This window comes from Podarcis erhardii, assembly GCF_964252035.2.
Source record: "Podarcis erhardii genome assembly, chromosome: 6".
Classification (NCBI taxonomy): Eukaryota; Metazoa; Chordata; class Lepidosauria; order Squamata; family Lacertidae; genus Podarcis; species Podarcis erhardii.
The window spans coordinates 38,059,277-38,076,729 of record NC_138510.1 but is presented as its reverse complement, the minus strand read 5'-3'; the positions used below and the strand labels follow the sequence as shown (position 1 = coordinate 38,076,729).

Genomic DNA, 17,453 nt, shown 5'->3' with positions numbered 1-17,453 from the left:
TAGTGAACTTTCTTTTTTAATGCAAAAACCCTTGCAGATCAACTGAGGCAATTAAAATTTTAATTTTTTTAATGTTATAATTCCACATTGGGGCAGTGCAGGAATGCAGAAATGCTTTAAAAGGGGGTTAGACAGGAGGGCTATCAATGGCTACTAGCCATGATGGCTATGTTCTGCCTCCACAGTCGGAGGCAGCAGTGCTTTTGAATAGACGTGGCAGGCAACCAGGGGAAAGGGGTGTGTGTGTGTGCTCTTCTGCTCAAATCCTGCTTGTGGGTTTCCCACAGGCACCCAGTTGTCCACTGTGGACTAGATGGGCCATTGGCCTGATCCCCCATGTATCAATTATGTCAGCAGAAGTGACGCTGACCTCCAGCCACTCTTGCTTACTTATGGAGAGGCTGTGTCACAGATAGTTAAAGCCTTGGCAATATATTCAATGAGCCAGTAATTTGACAGTGCCCTCGCTCATTTTTCTCCTTCTTATATTGGACTGATATAAGCATGTAACACTCTAGAGGTTTTGTTGGACTTGATCAATGCTATTTTACTAAAAGATCAATAAAATGCTCTTTTAAAAAAGACACATAAAACATCGGCCATCTCTGCTTTCTTGATTTGGCTGTCATTTGGTGAGTGGAATTAAACTGGTTTGATGTTATTAACCATCACATGTTTACAATTTAATCGGAGGTTGTTTTTTTTTTTTTAAAGAAAGTACTGCATGCTCTTGTTGTCCTTCAGCTCACTGAAATCAGTGAGTTGTTAGACTGATAAGATCTGCAATAAAATTCCAGGAGCTTGAGCCCCGTGTCATTGCCAGCCAAAGGAGAGCCAGGAGAGCCCAGGGAAGAGGCACGCACACAAATCACCTCCATCCTTTCCCCCGCTGTGTCTCTTCATAACCAAGTGGCCTAGAAAGGTCACCGCTACATTCCCACCCACTCATGTTCATCGCTGTTCAGAAACTGAGGTCTCTGGATTGGAGAGCTCTCAGATCAAATCCTGTCTGCTTGTTGGGCTGATCTTTGAAAGTGCCTGCTTCATTGCTATGCAGAAATAGGAAACAATGACTCTCTTCCAAGGGAGTGGCTGGCTGTGCTGTTGCCCAAGGCACTGGAGCCTCCTTGCTGGCAATCGTTCTCCTCCCACGACCCAAGAATAACATCCTTGCACCATGCAGCTCTCTATATTCCAGCTGTGTTAATGTGCGGCTCCACCTTCTCTGTAGGCTCATCATCACCTCCCTCCCGCACGGGAAAGGAAATGGCTCCCAGTCTATTTCCTGCCTAGTACATTTCCTGAACGCACAAGCCAGGAACTCAGTTCATGAGTAAGGCTGGAGGAGCAGACTGAAACCATGCCTAACAGGACCTGAGTAGAGATGGGCTAACGAGTAACCTCCAGACAGTGTTTCTTCAGCTTCTGACTCAGGGAGGAAACTGGGATTGACTGTCGGGTTGAGAAAGCAATTTGAAGTCAGACCTCACACACTGGAAATGCTCCATGAGTCAAGAGCAATTGTGGCTTTACATGGTTTATAAGCAGGCAGTCCACAGAATTTACATGAGGATGGTGACTGGTTGGGGTCTGGTGCTAATCTGATGAATGGAGGCGTGCGTGAAATAGAAAGAAGTTGGGAATTATTACTCACACTTGTGCTCTTAGGTTCCAAAAAAGGAGGGGGCTGGATTCAAGCATGTCTGGAAATCACCTTTGAAACTCAGATAACCCCAAGGGTTTGCAAGCTGCCCCTGCCTCCCAGGTGGCTTATTGCTGGTTTGAACAGTCATGTTATATGCAAAAACTGCTAAAAAATTTCATGAAGATCTTGAAGCCCCACAGAGCTGGGCAATTTGCAATTTCAGATAGCCTTTTTATTTTTGTCATTACATCACATATTTTAGGTCTGAGCACAGGTTCACGTTCCAATGCTGGAATTAGCCTTCATGCAAAACAATGTAATGGGCATAAAAATAATGAAATCTGAAAAACCACATTTGCCTTCTTTTTATTTGCACCTCGGTTCCACTTTCTCTTTTTCTAATGCATCTTCACCATCGTGAGAGATTTCATTTTAAGTTCTGCAAAGGCTCTCAAGACAGAAAAGCCTACAGGCAGCCTTATACGGCACATGACACTGTATGTGGTTTGGAGGTCCAGTGGCGTAGCGTGGGGGGTGCAGGGGGGCTGGCCGCACCGGGCACAACATCTGGGGGTTAGGGTTAGGGGGCGCAAATCCACGGGTTAGGGGGTGCAAATCCACGGGTTAGGGGGCGCAAATCCACGGGTTAGGGGGCGCAAATTACTTGCCTTGCCCCGGGTGCTGACAACCCACGCTACGCCACTGTGGAGGTCTAGTGGTTAGGAGGAGGAGAGCCTAGAATGAGGATCCTAGCTTGTGGGATGCACCAGGCCTGGGAAATTTAGCTTGACAGAAGATAGTTATTTTTGGCTCATTACATAAGGTGTCTGTGGACACATGCCACAGTGGATTAATGCGCTGAGAAGTCAGAATGAGAGGATTAGTACAACAATACATACCACAATAGCTCAGTGCAAGGGGATTGAGGCACATTTCTTAGTGGTGAGAGGGGACCTGCCAGTGGTTCTCAGGAGCCATGCAGATGGGTTCCTCAGGCTGAGAACGATGCGTGCCAGATAGCAGGAAGGACTGCCTGGTCAGGAGATGAATCAGCACAGATCACAAACAAACTGAACATCTCACTAACAAGATTACAAAGTTTTAGAAACGTTGTTCCAGTGATGAAATATGACAGCACATCAAGCTGCAACAGATCACAAGTTGCGCTTGAACATGTTGGTGTTTTGGATGGAGCTATCTTACTCCAACCCTTCATCTCAAACTATCCGTTGCTGGTACAGCCTCAAAATGCACGTGACTGGCAATTTGGGTAAATAGCAGCAGGTATAACTCAGAATTTAGCTGTGCTACATGTGCACTGAGAGCGCTTGTTCATGTGGCAAGGGAGGATTGATATTATTATTTAAATCGAAAGGGAACATTTTCACAAGCCTGAATGTTTTATGCAAATGGTCCGATTTTATAAAAAATGTTGTTCCTAGTGTTTTTTTCTCATTTTCCTTCCCAGAGTGTTGCTCCCTTCTATTGCAAGTCTGCAGCAACCTGGTATCAATTGCATAAATGCAGATCATGGAACACAGAACAGCTCCCTCATAGTAACACAGGAGGCAGCCTTATACCAGGCGTTTTCTACTCTGACTGACAGCAGTTCTCCAGTGTCCCAGGAAGAGACAGTTTTCCTATCATATGCCATCATGTCTTTTTCAGTTGAAGATGCCAGGCAGGGATGGAACTTATGCTGCCTCAATAGAGAGCAGGCCAAACATTTTTGAAATTTGTGCTTAAAGGTAAAGGGACCCCTGACCATTAGGTTCAGTCGTGACCGACTCTGGGGTTGCGGCGCTCATCTCGCTTTACTGGCCGAGGGAGCCAGTGTACAGCTTCCGGATCATGTGGCCAGCATGACAAAGCCGCTTCTGGCGAACCAGAGCAGCGCACGGAAACACCGTTTAGCTTCCCACTGCAGCAGTACCTATTTATCTACTTACACTTTGATGTGCTTTCAAACTGCTAGGTTGGCAGGAGCAGGGACCGAGCAACGGGAGCTCACCCCGTCATGAGGATTCGAACTGCCAACCTTCTGATCGGCAAGTCCTAGGCTCTGTGGTTTAACCCACAGTGCCAATTAGGACTCCATGGAAGGAGGATGAGATAACAATGTAATGCCTTAGAAATACAGTGGTGTGGGATTGAGTCTTCCATAACTAAGAGGTATACCTGGCAGAAAAGAGTCAGGAAGGCAGGTCACATTTCCCAGCCTCAAATGTCAGGTAGACAAGAGGAGGAATCATTTGAATACTCAACCACTGCATTGATGCAGTCTTCCCAACCAGTTGTTCCATGTCCGTTTCCACATGGAGAGTCACATGGTAGGAAACTTACCTTTCTCTGCAAGCCACATTCCACATCAAAATTCATTCACCACAGAGAGAATCTGAGACCAGGGCACGGTTATTGGTGGACAAAGGAAATGACACAGCACCACCGTAGGAATTAATAATTTAAAAATTGCTCTGTCAAGGGGGTGGGGAAGAGGGTTGTCTCGGTGTCATTGAAAGAATCCAGAGGCAGAGAGGGCGAAATGTGCCGTGTGCTGCAGCTTGTCTCAGTTCAGATATACGGAGTAAATCAAAAGTCTTCTAGATCTCAGCACTGGGAAGTTTATGAGGCATTCTGTCAGCTGAACTCCATGTTTTATAGCCTGCAACCTAGACCAATGTTTATGATTAATACTTTGTTACTCTTGTGAAATGGAAAAAATGCACTCGGCTTTCCTTTTTCAACAACTGCAGCTCTGGTGGATGAAAACCCGAGCATTTCCCAAAGCAGGAATTGAGTATATCTGCTGCACGAGGTTTTGGCATGCTGTCCTCTTCTCCTGCAAAGCCAGAGGGGAAATAAAGTATGCGTTCACAGTTGTAGAGACAGGATAAATCACTGGTAATTGAATTATGAAGGGGCCACTAGCACACAAGAGAAACAGGTAAGCCTGCATTAGTTGTTTTCTAGAGAACTGAGAGAAGTTGCCATTCCATCTTGGATGGGAGGGCTAGCTAGTCTTAGGTAGCATGATATCCCTGATCAAGACTTTACTTTTCTAGGAAAGTCATTAAACTCTTATTTTCTTATTGCCTTCTATCAGGCCAGTCTAGGGAAAGACTAATCTGTTGATACGGAGTTATCTCATTTTCTCATTTTCCCAGTCTTAAGTTGAGTTTACCACATTCCCAGTTTGTGATTTTTAAAAAATGCTCCTCATGAAAATTCATAAGCGTCTTAGTGCACATTTCTCCCAATGGCTCATAATATAAGTTTTTTGTTTGAAGGACTGTGTCACACAATTCAGAAGAGTGTGCATTTTGAAGGATAGCTGTGTTTTGGTTTGTGTGTTGGTTCAGAAAGTGCCCATTTAGGCAGGTTTGCATTAAAATGTGAACTGAACCAACGTTCTCCCCATTCCTTTTGCTCCATCTAGCTCTTCACAGGCTCTACTGGCTGGCAGTAGCTCTCCAGGGTCTCTGATGGAAGCCTTCCCCATCACTTACTACCTGAGATCCTTTTAGTTGAAGGTGCCTGTTATGTACTGAGTTGAATAGGATCCAAACTGCAGCAGTCTGATTGGTCCTAGAACAATAGGCTCCAAAAGGCAGCAGTCTGATTGGTCCTAGAACAATAGGATTCAGAATGCAGCAGTCTGATTGGTCCTAGAACAATGCAGCAGTATGATTGGTTAGCAGGAACCACCCAATCATGCTCCAGATAGAAGTGAATCCACAACCTGATTGGCCTACAGTAGAATCCTGGAATTAGCCAATCATGTGCAGCCCATTGTGTAAATAATGTATATAAAGCAGATACTTTGAGGGGACATGCATTCATTCCTCCTCACCACTATGAGCTGAATAAAGAGCATGAAATCACTTTGCGACTCTGAGTATATTTCACTGGCGACGAGGATGGGATCTCGCTGAGCTGACTGCCACACACAGCACCGCAGCACCGCCACCTGCCGCACCGCTGCCTCGCACCGTGTATCCAGGCTTCAGCTCCGGGACACAAGGAACTCAGAATGGCAACTGACAGCAGCTTCTCGCCATTCAACCCAGCATCTGGAGACTGGGAAGCGTACGCCTCCCGTTTCACCTTCCTCCTAGAAGCCAAAGGGGTCACCGATGAAGAAGACGCCAAGAAGAGGGCAATATTCTTCAGCGTCTGCGGAGAGGAGACATTTGAAATCGCCCGGGCTCTCCTTGCGCCTGAAGACGTCGCTACTGTTCCATACAAAACAATAATGGAACAGCTGAAGGGGCACTTTTCGCCACAGCCCTCAGTGGTGGCTCGTCGAAATGCCTTCTACGCAAAGCGGCAAGCCCCTGGGGAAACCATAACTGGGTTTGTGACCTCTCTCCGCCAAGCTGCCCGGTTCTGCAACTTCTCAGAGCTGGAGAACATGCTTCGTGACCGCCTCGTCGGTGGCCTGAAGGATGAGAAGCTGCAACGACGCCTCTACGCTAAGAAGAACCTAACGTTCCAGGTCGCTCTGGAGGAGGCCCTGGCAACGGAAGCTGCTGAGAGGTCGACGCAAGAGGCACGGCTGAGCCAGCCGTCCCAACCGAGGGTCCACCACGAAGACCTCACCAACGACTCGGGATCCGACAGGGAGGAGGTGCACCGAGTACAGCAGCGCACTCAAGCAGCCCACATACCACAGCTGCCTCGACGAGAAGGAGGGAACTGCGCAAGCTGTGGAGAAAGTCACGAGAGGAGGACCTGCCGTTTCCGCAACGCAGAGTGCAGGCAGTGCAGAAAATTGGGACACATCGCCCGGGTGTGTCGGGCTCGGCCCACCCGAAGCCAGGCATCAGATGACCAATCCAAGAGCCCCAGGTCCCGGGGCCCAACGCACCAAGGCAACTCGACGGAGCTCACAGACTTCCAGGTATACCAGTTGCCCCACCCCAACGTAGAGAAAATTTATGTAGAGGTACAGATAGAGGGGGCCCCATGCCGCATGGAGCTTGACACGGGTTCAACTCTATCCATAATCTCGGCAAGGACCTTAAGGAAACTGTGTCCTACTGGGGGTCCCAAACTCAGGCCGGCCCCATTCACCCTCCGGGACTTCCAGAAACGTAAGGTCCCCACAATGGGGGTGGGGACCTTCAGGGTGCAATACCGAGGGCGGACGCGGCAACTGGACTTGCTTGTGGTCAAGGGCCCCTACATTAGCTTACTGGGGTTGGCATGGTTTGGACCACTGGGACTAGCCATCACCGGGGTGAACCACATGAGCTTACAAGTGGACGTGGACGCCATATGCAAGGAGTTTCCGGGGGTTTTCGATGGGAAATTGGGACAGTATACGGGCCCCCCCCCATTGCTCTACAGCTTGACCCCGCAGTACGACCAGTCAGGCTCAAGGCCCTCCGGGTCCCATTCGCCCTGAAACCCCGTATAGACGAGGAATTGGACCGACTCGTGGAGCAAGGAGTGCTGGAGCCGGTGCCTAATGCCCCCTGGGAAACCCCAATCGTCACACCCGTCAAGCCTAATGGTTCGGTCCGCATCTGCGCAGACTACAAATGTACCATAAACAAGGCCCTCATGGCCCATGCATACCCAGTGCCAGTGGTCAGCCATGTCCTTGCCACCCTGGCTGGGTTGAAAATTTTTGGCAAGCTGGACTTGGCCCAAGCATATCAACAGCTGCCAGTAGATGAGGCCACAGCAGAGGCACAGACGATTGTGACGCACAGAGGAGCGTTCAGGGTAAAGCGGCTGCAATTCGGGGTCAGCGTGGCACCAGGCATATTCCAGAATCTAATGGACTCTCTCCTTAAAGGGATTCCTGGTGTCACCCCCTTCTTTGATGATGTGTTGATTGCCGGGCCCACACCAGAGGAGTTTGAGGACCGCCTCCGCACTGTTCTGCACCGTTTCCAGATGGCGGGTCTCAAGGTGAAGCGGGAAAAATGTCTACTAGGAGTGCCTCAAGTGGACTTTCTGGGATTTATGGTGGATGCAGAAGGGGTTCACCCGACTGGGGACAAGGTACGGGCCATTTGTGATGCCCCAGCGCCCAAGAACAAGACTGAACTTCAGGCCTTCTTGGGATTATTGAACTTTTACCATTCCTTCCTTCCCCACAAGGCGGCGGTAGCGGAGCCCCTACACAGACTCCTGGACAAGCGGGCCCCTTGGGTGTGGGGCCAGCGCCAGGAGGCCGCATTCCAGGCAGTCAAGGACTTGCTTGTCTCAAACTCGGTCTTGGCACACTTCGACGAGAGGCTGCCGGTGGTGCTAGCATGCGATGCCTCGCCCTATGGCATCGGCGCTGTCCTGGGACACCAACTCCCGGATGGAAGAGAGGTACCGGTAGCATACTTTTCCCAGACACTCAACGAAACCGAGCGGAACTACTCGCAAATCGACAAGGAGGGTCTGGCAATCGTGAAGGGAGTAAAAAAATTCCATGATTTCTTGTACGGGCGGCCCTTCACCGTGGTGACTGACCACAAGCCGTTGCTTGGCTTGTTTGCCCCCGAAAAGCAGACCCCCCAAGTGCTGTCTCCTCGCGTCCTCAGGTGGTCAATTTTCCTTGCCAGCTACCAGTATGCACTGATTCACCGCCCTGGAAAGGCGATGGGCCATGCAGACGCCCTCAGCAGGCTACCACTACCGGAAACAGGCCCCGACCCAGCACCTGCACAAGAGGTTATGAGCCTGGAGCTGCTTCCTGACCGCCCCATTCAGGCACAAGAAGTTGCACACCATTCCAAGAAAGATAGGGTCATCTCCCGGGTCCTGGACTGGGTGTGGAGGGGATGGCCCAGCCGCAGCCCCGGGCCAGAATTCGCCGGCTACACAACCCGCAAACATGAACTGTCAGCCCACAAGGGGTGCCTGTTATGGGGAAGCAGGGTCGTTGTTCCCCAGCCCCTCCGCAAAAGGGTCCTCACAGCCCTACACGAGACACACCCAGGGGTAGTAAGAATGAAGGCCCTTGCCAGGAGTTATGTGTGGTGGCCGGGGATCGACGGAGAGATAGAGGCCTGGGTCAAACACTGCCAGGCCTGCCAGGAATCCCGCCCAGATCCCCCAAGGGCCCCAGTCCAGTCCTGGGAGTCCACCCGAGCACCATGGTCACGCCTGCATGTGGACTTCGCTGGCCCCTTTCAGGGGAAAACATTCTTCATAGTGGTGGACTCCTACACCAAATGGCTGGAAGTCGCACTGGTACCGTCCACTTCTACGTCCGCAGCCATCCGGGTACTACGCAGGCTGTTTGCAACCCACGGGCTCCCTGACACTCTCGTCTCAGACAACGGGACTGCATTTACATCAGGAGAATTTCAAACCTTCACAGTGCAGAACGCCATCCGCCACATCCGTTCGGCGCCATTCCACCCTGCCACCAATGGCCAAGCAGAACGCATGGTGCGGACCACCAAGGACACCCTTCGCCGCATGACGCAAGGGGATTGGGAGTACCGCCTTGCCACATTCCTTCTAGCACAGCACAGCACCCCCAGCTCAACGACTGGCCGGAGCCCCGCTGAACTACTAATGGGTCGGCGCCTTGCAATCAGATTGGACCGCCTTCACCCCGATAGAGCTCAGGATGAGGTAGTGGTGGGGGAAGGCAGGAACCCCCGGACCTTCGAGGCCCAGGACCCAGTGTACGCAAAGAATTTTGGGGCAGGCCCTGCATGGGTACCTGCCACAGTCACCAGGGTCACGGGCCCCGTGTCGTACGAGGTGCTAACAGATGGGGGGCAATGCTGGCGCCGCCACTGCGACCAGATACGGCGACGATTCCCGGGAGAAAACCAGGAGGAGGAGGACAGGTCAGAGGAGTCCCAAGGGAACAGTGGGGCAGTGAGGCCCATAGAGCAGCAGGGGCAAGCAGGAGAGGCAGAATCAGTAAATACAGAGAGGACCCGCGAGGCCGAAAGGACACCGGAACCAGAACCACGACTGAGCGAGCCGGTTGCGCCAGACCAAACAGCCCCATCCTTGGAACACGAGCCAGAACCTGAACCCCGGACCAGGGAACACCCCAGGCCGCATCGCACACGTAGGCCACCGGCGTACCTTGAGGACTATGAATGCGACCTTCCGGGCAGGACTGGAACTTAGAGGGGAGGGGTGTTATGTACTGAGTTGAATAGGATCCAAACTGCAGCAGTCTGATTGGTCCTAGAACAATAGGCTCCAAAAGGCAGCAGTCTGATTGGTCCTAGAACAATAGGATTCAGAATGCAGCAGTTTGATTGGTCCTAGAACAATGCAGCAGTATGATTGGTTAGCAGGAACCACCCAATCATGCTCCAGATAGAAGTGAATCCACAACCTGATTGGCCTACAGTAGAATCCTGGAATTAGCCAATCATGTGCAGCCCATTGTGTAAATAATGTATATAAAGCAGATACTTTGAGGGGACATGCATTCATTCCTCCTCACCACTATGAGCTGAATAAAGAGCATGAAATCACTTTGCGACTCTGAGTATATTTCAGTGCCAGAGTCTGAACCTGGAACCCTCTGCAGACAAGGCATGTGCTGTATCACCAAGAAGTGTGGAACATGGCCCTCTTAGAACATGACCAGACTGGCTGTTTTTTTCCATGAATTTTGCTACTTAAAACCCATGAGGGGCAAGAAGAGCAGCCTTCTGACTTCTTGCTCCTCTTTTGTGCCCCACTTGTGTTCTGGATCACCTCCTTTTAAGACAGACAACCTTTCCGATGAATGGCAGTTCCACATAGTTGGTGCTTCATTCCTTACCCTTCACTATCAGAATTCTGGTCCTCCCCCCCTTAATGCTGAATTTATGATGTTGTGCTCATTCAGTGAAACTGTTGATTTCTGCAGCTTTTTTTCTTTCCAAGCCGCAGCTAAAGCTGATTAGTTTAGAATCTTGGAAGCCAGTTGCCAAAGGACCCTGTCTCACCCACCACCTCTCCTTGTGAACATGCTTTTTGACACACTTTCTCTTCTGTACTGGAAGCTCATCCTAGAACAGTGAGACCCCTTGTTTACGGTTCGTTGCCCCTCATTTAGTATTTCTCCAAGTGTTGAAGTGGGAGGGGGGAATCATTTTTTGCATTTGTTGGTGCTGTGGTCTAAACCACTGAGCCTCTTGGGCTTGCCGATCAGAAGGTCGGCGGTTCGAATCCCCGCGATAGGATGAGCTCCCATTGCTTGGTCCCAGCTCCTGCAAACCTAGCAGTTCGAAAGCACGCCAAAAAGTGCAAGTAGATAAATAGGTACCGCTCCAGCGGGAAGGTAAACAGTGTTCCGTGCGCTGCTCTGGTTTCACCAGAAGTGGCTTAGTCATGCTGGCCACATGACCCAGAAAAACTGTCTGCGGATAAACGCCGGCTCCCTCGGTTTCAGGTTCAGTTACAAAGCAAAGATCATGACTTTATTGAAGTCACTATAAATATGTATAACAGGCATGATATTGGGCATGTGCAAAAGTCAGGAAGGCAAAGTGGCCATGATGTTTGTGTGTGGGGTTTGGTCACAGGCAGAAAAAGTCAAGCAGGAGCCATAGGCTCTGTGTGGCTATGCTATTGAGGCTCAAGTTTAGAAGGGATTTGTGTGTCAGTTTTATCTAGGTTTGAGAAATATTGCTCTTTCTCTTTTTTGAGACATCACAATTCTGAAGTATTCATTGTTTTTGGTTTTCAACCTTGCAGTTTTAATTTCCTTGGGTTGGTCTGCTAGTCTATCATCTAGCACAGCCTGCCGAAATAGACTAGCACCACAATCCTATGCATGTTTACTTCGAAATAAGTCCCATGCTGTTCAGTAGGCCTTCTTCCCAGAAAAGTGTGCAAAGGATTGCAGTCTATTAGAGTCCATCTAGGGCAGCATCTGGTTCCCAACAGTGACCCTGTGAGGCCTGTGTTTGGCTTGATCTCTTCTGATCTGTGGCTGTTTGCAAGTCTGCAATTTCAATGCCCTGAAACAGAAAACTGGGGGAAGCTAGCTACATAGAGGAAGGCCATCTGTTACACTTCTCGTATCATACTCTGCTGTTTTTATCATAACTTCCTTCTATTGCTAAACACCAGGCTATTTTAAAACCCACCCAGTCTCATTTAAACAAACAGATACCTCCACGCAAAGCCTGAGCAATGTGGTAAAAGCTATGATGGGCCTCAGCCACAGTGAAGCCAGAAGCTGTGGGCTCTACAGCTGGCAGAATTGCAGTAAACACAGGGCTACCATTTGGGATTTAAATAGGCTACAACTTCAAGAAAGTTGAAGCTGTGTCAACAGGTTTTAGTGCAGGCATTGGGAGTGTATCCTGGTTGATTATATTGGCAGGTTTGACCAAATCAGGGTGACCCTGCCCGAGATCACCTGGGTGGATCTATGGCTTGCTTACCTCCATCTGGGCATTTGGACAGAAGCTTCTCCACAATCCTTTAAGGGGATACCCTGTTTCACTGGACCAGCTGCTGGTGGTGGAGGTCCCGACCCGCTGTCCAACCAGACTAAGGATAAACCCCAGTGCCTTATCCACCCTCAAGTTGTAATGATTGCTGTGAGGAAGGCAAAACTCCCAGACAGGCCCAGTTTCTCTGAAGGCAAATTCTTCCCTGGCCCCCAATACAGTGACTGAATACTTTCATAGCAAGGTCTAAGACAGGCAGACCCACACATAGAGCTACAGGTGGCGAGTGGGGAGCCTGAGCTCCAACTGCGAGAGGAACCCCAGCATGGCTTTTTTTTATGTCCAAGGAGCAGACTAGACAGAAGTCATCAATCTTCTCTGCGTCCCCAGGTCACACCTCCAGGCTTGACCATGATTAGTCAAAATCACAGGCACCCCCTAGAATCCTGAGCAGCTGGTGGAAGAGGAAATGATGCCATCCTTTGGCTGCCCAGATACCAGACGGGCGCCTGCAGCTGTGGTCTGCGGCAGGCTGCAACTGCTGCTTCGTGCAGCCTTAAGCGGCCAATATGCCAAGTAGATTGTTTTTCCTTTTAAAATGTGCACTTGTTGTTTTTGCATAGGCAAGGTATCCACATATGAAGCATGGAAATGAAGGGCAGCCTTTTGGAGAGGTAGTTGTGTCCCTGGCGCATGCTGTGTATGTGGGGAAGGGTGTGCATGCGCTCAGCAGAGAAGGAGAGAATGTCTCATAGACACCCTGATCATATAGCCCTCCTAAGTCTGATCTCCTGGAGTCTCCCTTCTATACAACTGTGCTGTGACCTGCTGTGGCTGTCCATTTGTCCTCATCCCATTTCCCAAGAAATACTGCAGTGTGAAATACCTTGGGGGAAGAGGACAGGAGAAAGGGCAAGAAGTAATAGGTCCACTGGCTGCTGAACATGAATATTCCTCCGCGTGGTAAGGGCTTAAAAGTATCAAATCATCCAGAAGCTAAAATGCATCAGTTGAAATCATTAAAATCATTGCATCACCTGCCTCTGTCCTTCATTGTTGGGATATTTTGTTTATTGGGTCTTTAGCCTTAATTAGACCCCTGAGCCTTATGGAGAAAAATGATTATCTCCCAATTTGTCATTCTGTTGGACCAAACAAGACATCAGTTAAACAGCTAAGCACTGAAGCTCTTGTGTTATGGACTTGTGATTCACTCTGTTGGGGATGGTGACAGATGGTACTACTGTATCATTTTGTTGTTGTTGTTGTTGTTCACACCCTCACCATGAACCGATATGAGAAAAATATTTTTTGTTGTGATCTGATTTGGGTTTGACAGACGATACCCCCCATTTATTTATTTTTTGCCTTTTGTAGACCAGGAGAAATAAAGGTTCGGCTTGGCTTCTGTTTAGGTTTTACTTCTAGCACTTTGTGTCCTCCTGTGAATACAGTTAGGTTTTTCCTTGCAATTCTGTTTCTTGGTCTCTTGGAATGCCAGAGTTCGAGTGACTTTACAGAGAAAGATTTACGAGGAGCAGGATCCCGCTGGGATAAGCCTTAGCAACAAGAAGATAGAAGAACAGCTTACGTGGCTTTAAACAGATGAAGCCAGGGAAGCAGCCAGGTCAGTGGGGTGCGGGTCTTGAATGATCATGGGTCATCATCAGTGGCTTGCTTTATTCTAATCAGCATAAGCTCTGAATGTAAGGTAATGTAACAAAGACAACACAAGCTGTGAGATTTGGCATGCTTTTTCGTTTGTGATATTTTCCCTTTCTGCACTCTAGCAAATAGCAGCAGAATGGCACCAATTAGTTACGTGGTGGTTGGTCTGAAAGGTAGAGGAGGGTGGAGCTGGAGCTGGAGCTGTAATGAATTGTGTTGGCCAAAAGCCATGATAATTTCTACCCTTTGAACAGCTTCTGTTTATTGCCCCAGTGTCAGATAGATTCCTTTCTCACAAGGGGTGGAGAGAAGGAAGCTTTAATTGTTGGTTTCCTTGGATTGCATCCAAAGGAGCGTTGAGTAATGTATCCCATCAGTGCAAGGATTTCCACTTAGTCTTGTGGGTGTTCTAACTTATACTGACTCCCACTGGTCCCTCTGAGTTCAAGTGCGTGCCCTGGGCAGTCCACACAGCTGACTTCACAATTTGCAAGAATTTTTGTTCCGGGGGGGGGGGGGAATACTATGCAAACCTAGTGTCTGAGCAGAAGGAAGTGGATGAGCCCTTACTATGTGCTTGCTGTCTGCAAGCCACTTGGAGAGTACATAGTGTTATAAATGTTCCTTGTGTGATTTAATTTTGTTATAAAGCTGAGAAGTAAACTCAACCAAGCAGGAGATCCAACTGTTGCTAACTGCACCTGCAATAGTGAAAGAGAATAGACACCGCAGCTGCTAGCCGAGTGGCCATCAAGGTCATGGGCTGAATACTGTATTTTTTGCTCTATAAGACTCACTTTTTCCCTCCTAAAAAGTAAGGGGAAATGTGTGTGCGTCTTATGGAGCGAATGCAGGTTGCGCAGCTATCCCAGAAGCCAGAACAGCAAGAGAGATTGCTGCTTTCACTGCGCAACGATCCCTCTTGCTGTTCTGGCTTCTGAGATTCAGAATATTTTTTTTCTTGTTTTCTTCCTCCAAAAACTAGATGCGTCTTGTGGTCTGGTGCGTCTTATAGAGCGAAAAATACGGTAATTTGGTTGGAAAGCACCACATCAATTGAGTGAGAGAGTTCTCTCCTCGTGCATAGTCACTCCACCATCCTTTCTGACAGGCCCATTTAGCCAGGTACTGTATGTGCTTCCTCAGTCAAAGCTGCATGCTCTATTTTCACTTTGCTTGGGCATTGTGTACCCTTCCACCCTTTTTTTTTCATACAGGTGTGCCTGAGATTTTGTTGTCTGGGGTTCAAATGTCTTCCATCAGGCTGGTGCTTCTGTGTATATGGAAGGGACCATATCTCAGTGGTAAAGCACATGATTTGCATGGTGAAAATAGCCCAGGTTCAATTCCTGTTATCTCCAGGTTGTGTGTGTTTTTAAAAGTGGTGGCAGATGATGGGAAAGCCCACTGCCTGAGATCCATTAGATCTGTTGCCTGTCAGAATAACACAATATTGGGCTAGATCAGGGCTTTTTTTTCAGCTGGAACTCTCCAGAACTAAGTTCCGGAACCTCAGGTGGGTTCTGGCACCTCTTCATTGCCATTCTAAGAGAACAAGGGAGGTGTTCATGGTGAGTTCTGGAATGTCTTTTTCTAGTAAAATAGCACTGGGCTAGATGGATGACAAAACAAAGTGGGGGCAGATTTACATAGAATATGTATATAGGAATTATATGCGTAGATGCAAATTTAGTCATAATTACTAAATTATGTTCAGCATCAGTGGAGAGGTCACTGGATATGGTGGAACACAGGTAGACAAAATTGTCTACCACCTCAAGCATGTGATCACCAGTGCTGATGCATGGAGTGATGGTAGATCCATAGAAATGAATGAATGAACATGACTAAGTTAGGTCTTTTAATTTAAACGAGGCTACTCTGGGTAAAGCTTGGTTGAATAGCATTCTATGTTTCTGCCCTCAAAAGAGAATACTTTGTCCTGGGCAAAGGTGTAATTGTTGCCATTGAGATGCATGTAGAACATTGCAGTGCATCATCAACAGTACTTATTGGACAGTACCTGTGATGTCACTAGTGATCAGTGACACAACTATACATCCACCCCACGGCTTATACCATCTTGTCAGTGTACAGCTATTGTTTTCCTTCACTCACTGGAACATCATCTTGTCATGATGAGTGGGTAATTTTAATGCAAGAGCTGGGCAAGATTTCAACCTGTGGCCTGGGACTATTGGGAAAGAAGGAATTGGCAACCAGAACGGAATATTACTTTTGACTATATGTGCAGTGCACAACCTTGATATTACCAACACACTCTTTCAACAAAATAAATAAATTTAAAACATCATGGAGGCACTCTTGGTCAAACCACTGGCACCTCTTAGACTATGTAATTTTGCGAGCTGAATATCGCTGCAAAGTGCTCCTTACCAGAGATATGACAAGTGCCAATGCTCGACAGATCACTGATTAATACATTCCATGATGGCTATCAAGATTATAACTCAACACAGGCTTCAAGGAAGGAAACCAAGGTGCAAAATGAACACTCAAGCCCTTCAAGATCCTATTAAGTGGGACTGCTTCCAAACGACTCTTAAGGACCATCTGCTTTTGGAGTTCCCTGATAACACTGAGGAACACTAGACCAAGCTAAAAACATCCATTATTGTAGCCTGTGAACTATTGGATACCAGACCAAGAATCACCAGGACTGGTTTGATGAGAAAGATAGTGAGATTGAACACATTATTGACAAGAAAAGAAGGCCTTTCAGACCTGGCAAAGAGATAGAAACTGCGCCACTAGGGGAAAAAACCTATGCCAACACTAAGGCTGAGGTTTAAAGAAGAACCAGAGAAGTAAAGAACACCTGGTGGATTAAAAAAACTCAAGAGATCCAGCACTTAGCCAGCACTCATGATGCACAGAGTTTCTTTAAAGCCACAAAGACCATCTATGGGCCAATAAATAATGGCATATGATCCCTATGCTCAACAGATGGTACCACACTTCTAAAAAATAAAGAAGCTATTGCATTGCACTGGAAATAACATTACCAGCATTTCCTTAACTGCAACCCCCCCATAGCTGCTGAGGTCCTCTCATAAATACCGCAAAAACTAATTAGAGACGAGCTTGCAGTATCTCCAAATCTGGGAGAGTTGTGTACAACTATTAACCAAATGAAAAACAACAAAGTCAGCAGACCTGATGGGATACCTGCCGAAGTCTTCAAAGTGGGCAGAACTGAACTGACACAATAACTTCAGAAGCTCATTGAAATTTATTTATTTTTTAATAATATTTATTCAGGTTTTAAAACATTACAAAATAAAAAGCAGAAAACACAATACAAAAAAACCAAGACATTTCCAAGAAAAAATGCAAAAAATAAAAAAACCAAAAAAACCAAAAACAGATAAAAAGGGGAAAAAATTAATTAGAAAATACATACAATCAAAACAGAAAAAAATCAAGTTAAACCTTTACATAATTTTTTTCCATGACTTATTTCCTTGACCTCCTCACACCTCCCCTCTTTGTTTTCTAGTTCAAATAGATATATCAGCAAATCCTTCATCTTTATTTTTATCCTAATAATTTATCTTAATATATTGTAATTTTCCATTCTCTCTTTCACCAATTAGCCATCCACTTTTACTTTATTTAATCTTATTTCTCATTAAAACTGATATATTTAAACCTATTCTCTTAAGACATTTCTCCTAGGGTCATAAAAATTCCACTCCACAATTTCTCCATCTCTCATTAAAAGCAATTTTTTTAAAAAAAAATCAAAA

At 47.5% G+C, this 17,453-nt stretch overlaps 1 long non-coding RNA gene across 1 annotated transcript in view; it reads left to right on the top strand.

The window, feature by feature from the left end:
• The first annotated feature begins 1,253 nt into the window (after nt 1–1,253).
• The window catches only part of LOC309343484, a 36,637-nt gene continuing 20,437 nt past the window's right edge, over nt 1,254–17,453 (top strand). The window contains exon 1 of the long non-coding RNA XR_014157297.1: nt 1,254–1,378. This is a non-coding gene — a long non-coding RNA (uncharacterized lncRNA). The remainder of the gene's footprint in view (nt 1,379–17,453) is intronic.